Below are 13,289 nucleotides of genomic sequence, written 5' to 3' on the forward strand. Positions count from 1 at the left end.
TTCCTTCTCTGAGAAATCTTTTTTTGCTCTTGAAGCTTTCTGCTGATTGGATGAGGCCCACCCACATTATAGAGAGAAATCTCCTTTACCTAAAGTCAACTGCTTGTAATAATCACGTCTTCAAAACACCCAGCAACAGCTAGACGAGTTGTTTTTGACCAAACAATTGGACACCATAGCCTAACCAAACTGACATATAAAATTAATTTGCACAACCTCTTAAGTAACTAGAGCATTTTGTGTGACTTAACTGAAGCCTTTGGTTAAAGTATTGTTTTCTGCTTCTCAGCAATAGTTCCAAACAAAGTCACATAAACTTCAGGGACTTTTTCAGTAAAATGAAGCAAGAGAAGTTAGCCAGGGGAAAAAAAAAAAAAAAAACAGAACAAAGTTATCCTTTTACTGTTTGCAGAAACACTACTCAAAACTCTACAGCTCTTCAAGGGATTGCCGTGATAGTCACTAAAATAAACAACACTCCAAATAGCCAGCCTAATTATTGCTGTCACCTTAATAGCCAGGATGCCAGCAAAGACAGTGAATTTGCATAGGATGCTGGCTCCCTCAACAAAATCAGACCCAAAGAAACTATAGAAGAATATATAGACTTTAGGAATTAAAGAGAAGAAAAAAAGGGGCTAAAAAAAAGAAGAGGAGATGAAAAAAATAATAATAATAAGGGGAAGAGGAAAAGGGAGGAGGCAGGGGAGTAGAGGAGGAAGAAACTGAGGCAGAAGAGGTGATGAAAGGGGGAGGAGAGCAGGAGAGAGGAAACCCGTGGGGAGATGGAAGACTGTTTTGAACTGGTGTGTGTGTGTGTGTGTGTGTGTGTGTGTGTGTGTGTTGGCCAATGCTGTGAGTGACAACGACAGCCTTGGGTGGAGGGTGCCTAGCACTGGGAGAAGATTTGAGAAAAGCAGAGTAAACTTCTACTCTTGTCTTTCCCCTCCTTGTGTAACCTGAAAGTGTTCATTTTAAATTTACACTGTAACTCCTTCTGTGACTTTAACCCTTTTCTGTTATTATAAACATACATAATTGCCTGGCTCAGGGAGATAACCTGAGCAACCACCCCCGCCACCCGCCTCCCCCCACTGTGAAAGACTGTGAGGAACTAAAACTTACACATTCCCTGCCTGAAGCTTGCCAGTCTAGGGGGCATTTGCAAGGATTGAGTAGACTTTTTACTTTGTTTCCTCAGTTCAGTTCAGTCGCTCAGTCGTGTCCCATTCTTTGTGACCCCATGGACTGCAGCACACCAGGACTCCCTGTCCATCACCAACTCCCAGAGTTCACTCAAACTCATGTCCATTGAGCCAGTGATGCCATCCAACCATCTCAACCTCAGTCGTCCCCTTCTCTTCCCACCTTCAATCTTTCCCAGTGTCAGGGTCTTTTCAAATGAGTTAGTTCTTTGCATCAAGTGGCCAAAATATTGGAGTTTTAGCTTCAGCATCAGTCTTTCCAATGAATATTCAGGACTGATTTCCTTTAGGATGGACTGGTTGGATCTCCTTGCAGTCCAAGGGACTCTCAAGAGTCTTCTCTAATACCACAGTTCAAAAGCATCGATTCTTTGGTGCTCAGCTTTCTTCACAGTCCAACTCTCACATCCATACATGACCACTGGAAAAACCAGAGCCTTGACTAGACATACCTTTGTTGGCAAAGTAATGTCTCTGCTTTTGAATATGCTGTCTAGGTTGGTCATAACTTGTCTTCCAAGGAGTAAGCGTCTTTTAATTTCATGGCTGCAGTCACCATCTGTTGTGATTTTGGAGCCCCAAAAAATAAAGTCTGACACTGTTTCCACTATTTCCCCATCTATTTGCCATGAAGTGATGGGACCAGATGCCATGATCTTCGTTTTCTGAACGTTGAGCTTTAAGCCAACTTTTTCACTCTCCTCTTTCACTTTCATCAAGAGGCTTTTTAGTTCTTCTTCACTTTCTGCCATAAGGGTGGTGTCATCTGCATATCTGAGGTTGTTGATGTTTCTCCCAGCAATCTTGACTCCAGCCTGTGCTTCTTCCAGCACAGTGTTTCTCATGGTGTATTCTGCATAGAAGTTAAATAAGCAGGGTGACAATATACAACCTTGACGTACTCCTTTTCCTATTTGGAACCAGTCTGTTGTTCCATGTCCAGTTCTAACTGTTGCTTCCTGACCTGTATACAGATTTCTCTAGAGGCAGGTCAGGTGGTCTGGTATTCCCATCTCTTTCAGAGTTTTCCACAGTTTGTGGTGATCCATACAGTCAAAGGCTTAGTCAATAAATCAGAAATAGATGTTTTTCTGGAACTCTCTTGTTTTTTTGATGATCCAGCGGATGTTGGCAATTTGATCTCTGGTTCCTCTGCCTTTTCTAAAACCAGCTTGAACATCTGGAATTCACAGTTCACATATTGTTGAAACTTGGCTTGGAGAATTTTGAGCATTATTTACTAGCGTGTGAGATGAATGCAATTGTGCAGTAGTTTGAGCATTCTTTGTCATTGCCTTTCTTTGGGATTGGAATTAAAACTGACCTTTTCCAGTCCTGTGACCACTGCTGAGTTTTCAAATGTGCTGGCATATTGAGTGCAGCACTTTGACAGCATCATCTTTCAGGATTTGAAATAGCTCCCTTGGAATTCCATCACCTCCACTAGCTTTGTTCGTAGTGATGCTTCTTAAGGCCTACTTGACTTCGCAGTCCAGGATATCTGGCTGGTTTGAAAGCAAAGCCCTGATGGTGATTGATGAGTTGCTGAAAGCTTGCTGGTGGGTGATTCCAGAGGAAATGGATTAACTCTGAATTTTTTAAATCGTGCGGTTCATATCCTTCTCTCTCTCTTTGAACTCAACACTGACTAGAGCAGAGTTTCTCAAGTAATTGCTATAGAAAAAGAAGAGGAATAACACCCATTGTTTGCCAATAAAAAATAAGGATTGGAAGAGTAAGGTAAATTGAAGTCATACATGGTTGCATATTTTCTTAAAGTTTTGATTTAAATTGAAAGAGTAACTGGAAAAGTCAGAGGGTTTCCATAGCTGGCATGGTCAGTTTATTAGGAAAACAACTTACAGCAGTCGAAAGAGAGAGGTGAACACCTAGATTTTTTTTGAACTTCATTGTAAGATGTTTCAGGGCTTCCCTGGTGGCTCAGATGGTAGAGAATCCACCTGCAATGCAGGAGACCCTGGGTCAGGAAGATTCCCCTGGAGAAGGGAATGGCAACCCACTCCAGTATTCTTGCCTTGAAAATCCCATGGACAGAGGAGCCTGGTGGGCTGCAGTCCATGGGATCACACAGAGTTGGACACACCTAAGTGTCCATGAGTGACTAAGCACACACAAGAGGTACACAGAAAACCAACATGAATGGGAATGACTGTTGGGGGCCCAAAAATGGATAACCACATGGCTTGTCTACTGTGGTGCCTTTGACAAGGGAGAGGGGAGAGGAGGTAAGAATGGCAGAGACTATGAGTAAGGAGCCAGGGTTGCCAGCACTTGCACTATTACCCAGGTCTGTCTTACTCCAAAGTCAAGATTCCAGTGGTGGAAGGGCAGGCATGAACAGAACACAAGATTTAGGAGAAGGAACAAGAGGAAGGGGAGGCGGGAAAGAAGAAGAGCAGAGAAAAGAGAAATTTGTGAAGTTAGAGGTCACAATATAAGGGACACTTCATTATCAACAAGTGTCCCTAGAAGATTAAAAATGGACTGATAAGACAATGTTTTTATACTCCTGGAATCTTTCAGAAGGAAGCAGAGGAGGAAGAGGAGGAGGAGAAAGAACAATCAAGCAACAACTGAAGTATATATTTAGTAGAACTAAGATTTTAAAATACTCCATAGCATTGACATGTACATCACATGTACCATGTGTAAAACAGATAAACAGTGGGAAGCTGCTGTATAACACAGGCAGCTCAGCTCAGTGCTCTGTAATGACTAGAGGGGTGGGATAGGGAGGAGGGAGGCTCCGGAGGGAGGCTCCAGAGGGAGGGGATATATGTACACATATGATTGATTCATATTGATGTACAGCAGAAACCAACACAACATTGTAATTGTAATTATACTTCAGTTAAAAAAAAAAAACTCCATCTGTGTAGGGTCTTGAAATTTAGATGAAATTGGGGAGAAGTCACACAAAAGGAAGCTTAAAGAATTGTAGGAGGGCTGAGCAGTGGCAGATATTAGAATTCTTCCTAGAGGAGAAGAGCTCACTATGAAAGGCAGAAGCTATATCCCTTGTTGTCAATAAGATCTGAGGGATAGATACAGGAATAGAAAAATGAAATCAAAAGAAAACAGGAATGATGGAACAGAATAAGTATTTACAAAGATATATTATAAAAATTATAATTTTTAACATTTTTTTCTGAAATAAAAGAAGTCCTAAATCTTCCTGTTGAAAGAATACCATATGCCCTGGAAAATGGCCCAATTTATTTGAATATGAAGACACATCCTAGTAAAGTTACTGCACATTACAGATAAAGAAATATTCCTTCAGACATCCAAGTCAGAAGATCAAGCTTCTAAGAGGGGAAAAATATTGGTTTGGCCTTAAATTTGTCCTTAGCAAAACTCAACTCCTGAAGAAGGTAGAGCAAGATGGCAAAATATTCAAGAAAATGGGTTGAACTTACTTACAAAACAGAAAGAGACTCACAGACTTAGAAAATGAACTTAGGGTTGCCAGAGGGAAGGGATAGTTATGGAATTTGGGAAGGTCATGTGCACACTGCTATATTTAAAATGGATAACCAACAAGGACCTATTGTATAGCACATGTAATTCTGCTCAACGTTATATGGCAGCCTGGATGGGAGGGGGTTGGGGGGAGAATGGATACATGTATACGTATGGCTGAGTCCCTTTGCTGTTCACCTGAAACCACTACAGCATTGTTAATCAGCTATCCCCCAACACACACACACACAAAAGTTTAAAGTTTGAAAAAGAAAGAAAGAAAATAGGTACCAAAATTTTCATATCCATTCAAACTCTTCTTCAAATTAGGAAAATGTGTTTAATACACAAAATAAGAAAGAATGAGTAGTGAAATAAGACAATCATGAAAAACTACTTTGCTGAACTTAATACAAACAAATTCGCAAACATGGCTGAATTGAGTAATTTTTAAGGAAAATATTAATTTAAATGTAAGTTAAAATATAACTTGGGAAATTGATAGATATGCATAGAGCAAGCAGGGAAGAACTGCTCCTTCATCCAAAAATATACCAGGATCAGACATTTTATAGAGGTCAACAATTAGGTCAAGGACAGCATTTCAATGTTACTTGCCTCAGAGCACAGAGAAAGAAGGAAAGCTCTCATATTCTTTTTATGAAATGAATGTAACATCAGTACAAAAACTTGATGAACACCAACTGACTGGCCTCCCCCTGTGCCTCCTTCTCCTTTATTTCTCCCTCCTACCTCTTTCTCTATTCTTGTGATCCTCTCCTCCCCATTCCTATATAGACCCACACCCAGTATTCAAACTCAGTATTGAATCCCAGGGACAGGGGAGCCCAGTGGGCTGCCATCTATGGGGTTGCACAGAGTTGGACACGACTGAAGCAACTTAGCAGCAGCAGCAGCAGCAATGAGTATTGAAGAAGAGTTCTAAAACAGTATTGGCATAGCAAATCCAGCAGCATACTGCAAGAATAATACCAATAGCACCAAAACAGTTTTTATTCCAGCTATGTAAGAATAGTTCAATATGATAAAATCTATTAGTTTAATTTATCAGACTACGATACACAGTAATGAAGGGTTTTTAATAATAGATCACATTAATAGGTTGTATCATCTCTGTAGATACTAAAGGGTATTTGACAAAAGCAATAACCTTTCTTTATTAAAAATAATAATAATGGCAAAATGGGAAAAGATTAATCATACCTCATATGATAAAAGAAAATCTATCTCAGGCCCAACTAATATCATACTTCTCGTAAGGAAAACATTGAAGAAGTTCCTACAAGAGTCAGGAAGTGGACAAGAATGTCTTCCTTCACTACTGTTTAACATTTGCTGGAGGTACCAGCAAGTCTATTATACAAGAAAGAAATTACAGATATAATTGGAAAACAGAAGGTAAAACTATAATTACTTGCAGATAATATCATTGTAAATATAAAAAGCCTAGGAGAATAAACTGAAAGCAAATGAATACACTAAAAATTTGATACAGTGATGGGTATGCATTTACTTAAAAATCAGTATCTTTCACCAAAACAAGACTACATGGAAAGATATAAAGAGGGGGAGGGGGGAAGCATTAACAATAATCAAAGAAATGGCAAAATACTTAGGTATTAGATTATAAAAATTGTATATCATCCTGCTGACAAAATAATTAATTGGTAGTCAATCTAAGAAAAAAATGAAAATTTTTATTTGCGCCAACCTAAGGATTATAACCCAGAAGACAGTCTCTCAGCTCTGAGAACTATTCTGAAGAGGTAAAAGGCAAACCAGTATGAATGTGATTTTAGTGAAGGGGTGCATGAAATAAAGCACACATTTCAGTAGAAGGTTACTGCTATACTGTTAATGATTTATTTTGCTGTATAGTAAAAACTAACACAACATTGTAAAGCAATTGTACTTCAATAAAAATAAATTTTAAAATAATTTAAGTCTAGGTAGCCCTAGTGGCTAGTGGCCACTGTAATATATATATATATATATATATATATATATATATATATATATATATATACACACACACACATATATATATATATACACACATATATATATATCGGTTCTAATTATGCTAATTTATAGATTTATTGTAGTAGCAGTAAATAAAACCAGTGCAGTTTGGGAGAGATTGAAAGGACCCAAAACAAATCATTTGAATTTTAAAGAAAGATAAACGAACAAGACTGGTTAAAATTTTGGGGGGAAAAAAAAAAATAGTAGCAATAAGAGGTGACTAGTCCTACCAGGTAAAACATATTATGAAGCTACAATAACTAACAGGTACTAAATAGGCTGACAGACAGAAAAAAAAGTAATGAATTTAATAACTGGAGTTAAGATGACTGCATTGCTATTCAAAAATAATTAAAATTGGCTTTGACCCTCTAATGTATATGTATGTGTGTATACATATGTATACCTATGAAATAGCACATATTATTTATATGTATAAATAGGTATATGTATATATGTACCCTTTATATGTATATAAAATATTATATATGTATATGTGTATAAAATATTAAACCACACACAAAAGAAAACAAGATTTCTTCATAATCTTGAGAGTAGTGGAGAAGACCTTTATAGTTTGACTCAAAATCAAGAAACCATTACAAAATTGAGAAGTTCAATTCTACTAAAAATAAATAAATAAGTGACTCTTCTTGGGTAAAACTCACCATAAATAAATCAAAAATATAAATTAACAAGCTTGGAAAGCTATTACCAATTCATTATAGCCTGAAACTTATGAGTGTGGAGCTCATAAGTTTCATGAGTGTGGAGTGTGGAACATTATTCTCCACACTTATGAGTGTGGAGAAATATTTATTGTGCAGGCCAAGCAAGGAGAACAGATTGCTGGTACTCAAAAGACCCAAAATCGCTGATGGGTTGCAGGGAAGACTGTTTATAGGCTAGTCTGAGGTGAGAGCTTTAGGATGTATGATCTTCTTCTAATTGGTTGGTGATGAACTGAACTGTGGTGTTGGAGAAGACTCTTGAGAGTCCCTTGGACTGCAAAGAGATCCAACCAGTCCATTCTGAAGGAGATCAGCCCTGGGATTTCTTTGGAAGGAATGATGCTAAAGCTGAAGCTCCAGGACTTTGGCCACCTCATGCGAAGAGTTGACTCATTGGAAAAGACTCTGATGCTGGGAGGGATTGAGGGCAGGAGGAGAAGGGGACGACCGAGGATGAGATGGCTGGATGGCATCACGGACTCAATGGACATGAGTCTGAGTGAACTCCGGGAGATGGTGATGGACAGGGAGGCCTGGTGTGCTGCGATTCATGGGATCGCAAAGAGTCGGACACGACTGAGCGACTCAACTGAACTGAACTGAACTAAGAGAGTGGTTGTTGGAGGAATCTCAGTGCTTAGCCTTCTGGTTCCAACCAGTCTGCGTTCCACATGCTTGTGCTCAACTTGAAGCATGTTGAGCCTCATCCTTCATCCTTCCTGGGGGCTGGGGAGCCTTAGTCCCTTTAGAAGAACCCAGAGATGTGTATCAGAGTGCTGTGCACCTCTCTTGAGGAAAGCTGGACTCTGCTTTTGCGCTGTTGTTTCTTGACCACTTTTCTGTCATTTCTATACTCTCTTACTTCCCTAGTTAGCATCTGTTTGCATCTGCCCTTTGGAGTTCAGCAAAGATCTAGTCAGCTGAAGACTTTTCCCTGCAAATAAGGAATGGAGGATCCGGGAAGGCTTTTGTACCTAGGAAAGCCCCATAGAATCTGGTTTGGTTTCATTTCTTTTTTTCCCTTCCAGTTTTGTTGAGATGTAACTGATATACAGCACTAAGTTTAAGGTGTACAGTATGATGATTTGATTTATATACATCATAAAATGACTATCACAATAAGTTAGTGAATATCCATCATCTCATATGGATACAAAATAGGAAAAGAAGGAATATTTTATTTTCCTTATGATGAGAACTCGTAGGATTTACTCTTAACAAATTTCATATATAACTACAGCAGTGTTAATTATATTCATCGTGTTGTGTATTACATCCTTACAATATTTTTATCTTATAACTGAAAATGTGTTCCTGTTGACTACCTTCATCCAATTCTCCGTCTCCAACACCCCTAGCCTTGCCCATGTTTCAGGTAACCACAGATCTTACCTCTTTATCTGTGAGTTTGTTGGAAAATAAGTATTTCTATACATTGCTTGTGACAGTTCAAGTTGATAAACCATTGTGGAAAGCAATTGGCATGATTTACCTAAATTACAAATGCAGAGATTTACACTTAGCCTTGGGCAGACTCTGAACCTTGACTACTGGTTAAAATCAATAGAAGAAACATTCTGTTAATAATATGGATAAAATAGTTGTTTAGATATCTAAGAAAAAAAGAATTTATATCTTTATCTAACTTATACTGATATGAATTTAAGAGGCTATATGAAATCCTAAGTGGAAAGTGCTGAAAACTTTAAAGAAGATTACAAAGGAAAGTGGATAAGTATTTGGTGACATGCCCAAAGGTATCTTCCAATCTGGAGTTTCTAAATTAATAAAGTATCCCTAGGTCCAATCTTGATGTATGAAAAATCTCTTCTGGCTTACCCACTATCCTCCATTCACAGTTTATTTTAAGGGAATTTGGGTTAAAAATCTCATTACTAATAAAGAGAGAGAGAAAATACACTGAAGAGTTAACATAGGTTGCATTAGAATGCTGAGTTCAGAAAATGTTTTCTTTTTTTTTCATATCCTAAATTCCTTCAGAGTGTTTACATTAAATGTATTGCATTTTGTTTTCTAATTTAATTTCTGAGTCAATATTACACTTGTATGGCTTGAAAATATTTAATAACGAATACAGTAAACTCTTCTACCCATTGCTGTCCCCATCAGACCATTTCCTACCCTTGGTACTTCCATAGTTACTGTTATTATTTTCTTGTGAATCTTTCCAGAGTCTCTTTATACATGTGAAGACAAACAGGAACATGTATGTACATGTATTACATATACAGTATACACATATTATACATGCACACAGTTACACTACCTCTGAGCTCCCTGGTGGCTCAGATTGTGAAGAAACTGCCTGCGGTACAGGAGACCCAGGCTCAGTCTCTGGGTCGAGCAGATCCCCTGGAGAAGGGAATGTTTACCCACTCTAGTATTCTTGCCTGGAGAACTCCATGGGCAGAGGAGCCTGGCGGGGGGTCCCAGAGTCAGATACAACCGAGCAACTAACTATATATGTATGCTGCTGCTGCTGCTGCTGCTGCTGAGTCACTTCAGTCATGTCCGACTCTGTGCGACCCCATAGACGGCAGCCCACCAGGCTCCCCCGTCCCTGGGATTCTCCAGGCAAGAACACCATGATGATGATGAAGTCGCTCAGTCGTGTCCGCTCTTTGCAACCCCATGGGCTGCAGCCCACCAGGCTCCTCTGTCCATGGGATTTTCCAGGCAATAGTCCTGAAGTGGATTGCCATTTCCTTCTCCAGGGGATCTTCCCAACCCAGGGATCAAACCCGGGGCTCCCACGTTGTAGACAGACGCTTTACCGTCTGAGCCACCAGGGAAGTCCTAAGAACACTGAAGTGGGTTGCTATCCTTATGTTCTCCTTTACATAAAAGGTAACATCATAAATCTGCTAAGTGTCATCATTTCTACCACCATTTCCATCATGTTCCTAGTTCCCAATCTCCTGCCAGGTCCCACTTAGACACTCTCTTGAGTGATCTACTAGGCTGTAAATTTCTGAGCAGTAAACAAAGTGTCTTTGTGATGTGGTGTCAAGCTGAGTGCCTAATACTCAGTGATACTCAATACACCTTTGCGCTGAATGAGTATCTCATCACATTAGAAGAAGGCAGGAGGAGTCTGATCTTGCAGAGGGAAAATACAGAACAATCACTCAGGAGAGAGGGAGAGGGTTAAAGTGGCAAACTCTGAGTATTCAAGAAACAGCAATCGAATGGGTCTCAAACATGGAAAGTCAGCCAGGTGGTGAGGGTACCATCCAGAGAACTAGAAAGGAATGAACATTTGCTGGGCAGCCACTGAGTACCTGCATGGAAGAATCTGCAGGTGCGTAGATAGCACTCCTTCTGCCAGTCAAGAACACAAAAGCCTGTAAGACAGGATCTGGGTTGAGACATCAAAGCACCATGAGGTCTCACTCCAGCCTTAGAGACTTACCGATGTAGATGGGCAGCTAAGACGAAACCGCACGTATATACGACGAGCCAGGTCTGCAAATACTGCAAAAGCCAATGTTCACCCAAACTGACCCCAACTGAAAAATGTATGATGTTTCTTTCATTTCCTGGTTTAGAGCACAAACTCCACATGAGAAAATAGAAGACGCTTAGACAAAAGGGTAAAGACAGAGTATGGAAGATGGCCAGTGTCCACATGCCAGGATGCACAAAAAAGAGCAGTGCATCTGAAAACTTAGGGCTGAAACTGAAGTTGAGGCCAAGGACCCACATGTTCAGAAATCAGCAGACAGCTCCTGACGGGGCAGGAAGGAATGTTGTGAGGGATTGCTGATGTCTCTGAGAGAAGAGTTTGGAAATCCATTTATCACATATGAAAATTTAACAACTCTCCAACACACACAGATTCATCTGAGTATGCCCGTATGCCTGAGCACACACTCTCATACCCACACACCACACACCTATCACACACAAATGCAAGCACAACCCTCTATGTCAGCGGTCCCCAGTCTCATTGACACCAGGGACCGGTTTCATGAAAGACAATTTTTCCATGCAGCCCCGGGGGAGAAGGGGAACGTTTCCTTTTTGTCTGCCGCTTACCTCCTGCTGTACTGCCTGATTCCTAACAGGCCACAGATAGGTAATTGGCACCGGTCCATGGCCCAGGGGCTGAGGACCCCTGCTCTTTGTAATCCAGTTTACCACCCTCAAAATTTGGGGAGAAGCCATCACTGAACACACAGCCAAATGAACAGCAGAGGTCAATTTGTTGTGCTTTACCAATAAGAGAAATAACCTTAGATTCCTCTCAGATTATATACCAAAGCTAAAGACATTTTTGGACCTCAGAACATTCCTTGTGAGCTAAGCTTGCCTTGCAAACCATGTGACTCCCCCACTGCTTTCTCTGCAAAAACTAGTGAGTTTTAACACGTTTCCTTAAATTCTTTTACAACAATCATTTCCTTGAAGACAGCTTGTATTTTCTCTATTATTGACAGCACATGTCATGTTAAAAATTTAAGCCTAGCCTGAAGGTTGAGGAGGAACTAATCCAAGATCGTTCCATGGAATAACTGCACTCTGCCACCATCAGAACAACTCTCCAACACACACAGATTCATCTGAGTATGCCCATATGCCTGAGCACACACACTCTCATATCCACACACCACACACCTATCACACACAAATGCAAGCACAACCCTCTACTTGCACCATACACAGACGCGAAACATTCCCACAGAGGAACAGTACACATGTGCACAACACACACAGAAACCACCACCCACATGCGCACACACACCACACCACACACACACGAGAAAGAGTCACCTCCTACAGTTTACTCTTCTCTCCTTCACACAAGATTATAAACAAAGAATACAAGTACTCTGTCTTTCTTAATTGAAATATAGTTGATTTCCAAAATTATGTTAGTTTCAGGTGTAGGGAGGGAATAGTGATTCAGGATGTTTGCAGACTATGTATTACCCAACAAGGCCTCTGTCTTATTCGTCAGTGATCATTATGACCTCCCGACACCTAATTATGTATGACTGGCTAGAGCATAGTTTTTCCTTAGCAAAGGTTGAAATCTAGCAGCCGCCACTTTGAAAGTTAAAGGTGAGATTTTTTTCTATGTGTGACCTATATTAAGTAATACTTTCTCCAGTTTACAGCTGATTTGACTCCCAAATCCATTCATCACAAACTATATTAAGAGTGACCTCTTAATTCCCTGGCAGTCCAGTGGTTAAGACTCTGTGTTTCCACTGCGAGGGGTGCAGTTTCGATCCCAGGTCAGGGAAGTAAGATCCCATGTACCATGTGGCATAGCCAAAAAGAAAAAAAAAAAAAAGGTAACCTCTGTTAAAAACAACAAACCATATAACAACAGTTGAGAATATAGGTAAACTGGCTAGAATGTAGTACATGCATATTTAAAGCTCAGTTATCAAGACAGTATGGTACTGGCACAAAGACAGAAATATAGATCAATGGAACAAAATAGAAAGCCCAGAGATAAATCCACACACATATGGACAGCTTATCTTTGACAAAGGAGGCAAGAATATACAATGGAGTAAAGAGAATCTCTTTAACAAGTGGTGCTGGGAAAACTGGTCAACCACTTGTAAAAGAATGAAACTAGATCACTTTCTAACACCATACACAAAAATAAACTCAAAATGGATTAAAGATCTAAATGTAAGACCAGAAACTATAAAACTCCTAGAGGAGAATATAGGCAAAACACTCTCCGACATAAATCACAGCAGGATCCTCTATGATCCACCTCCCAGAATACTGGAAATAAAAGCAAAAATAAACAAATGGGATCTAATTAAAATTAAAAGCTTCT

Source organism: Budorcas taxicolor, chromosome 23 (genome assembly GCF_023091745.1).
Source record: "Budorcas taxicolor isolate Tak-1 chromosome 23, Takin1.1, whole genome shotgun sequence".
Lineage (NCBI taxonomy): Eukaryota > Metazoa > Chordata > Mammalia > Artiodactyla > Bovidae > Budorcas > Budorcas taxicolor.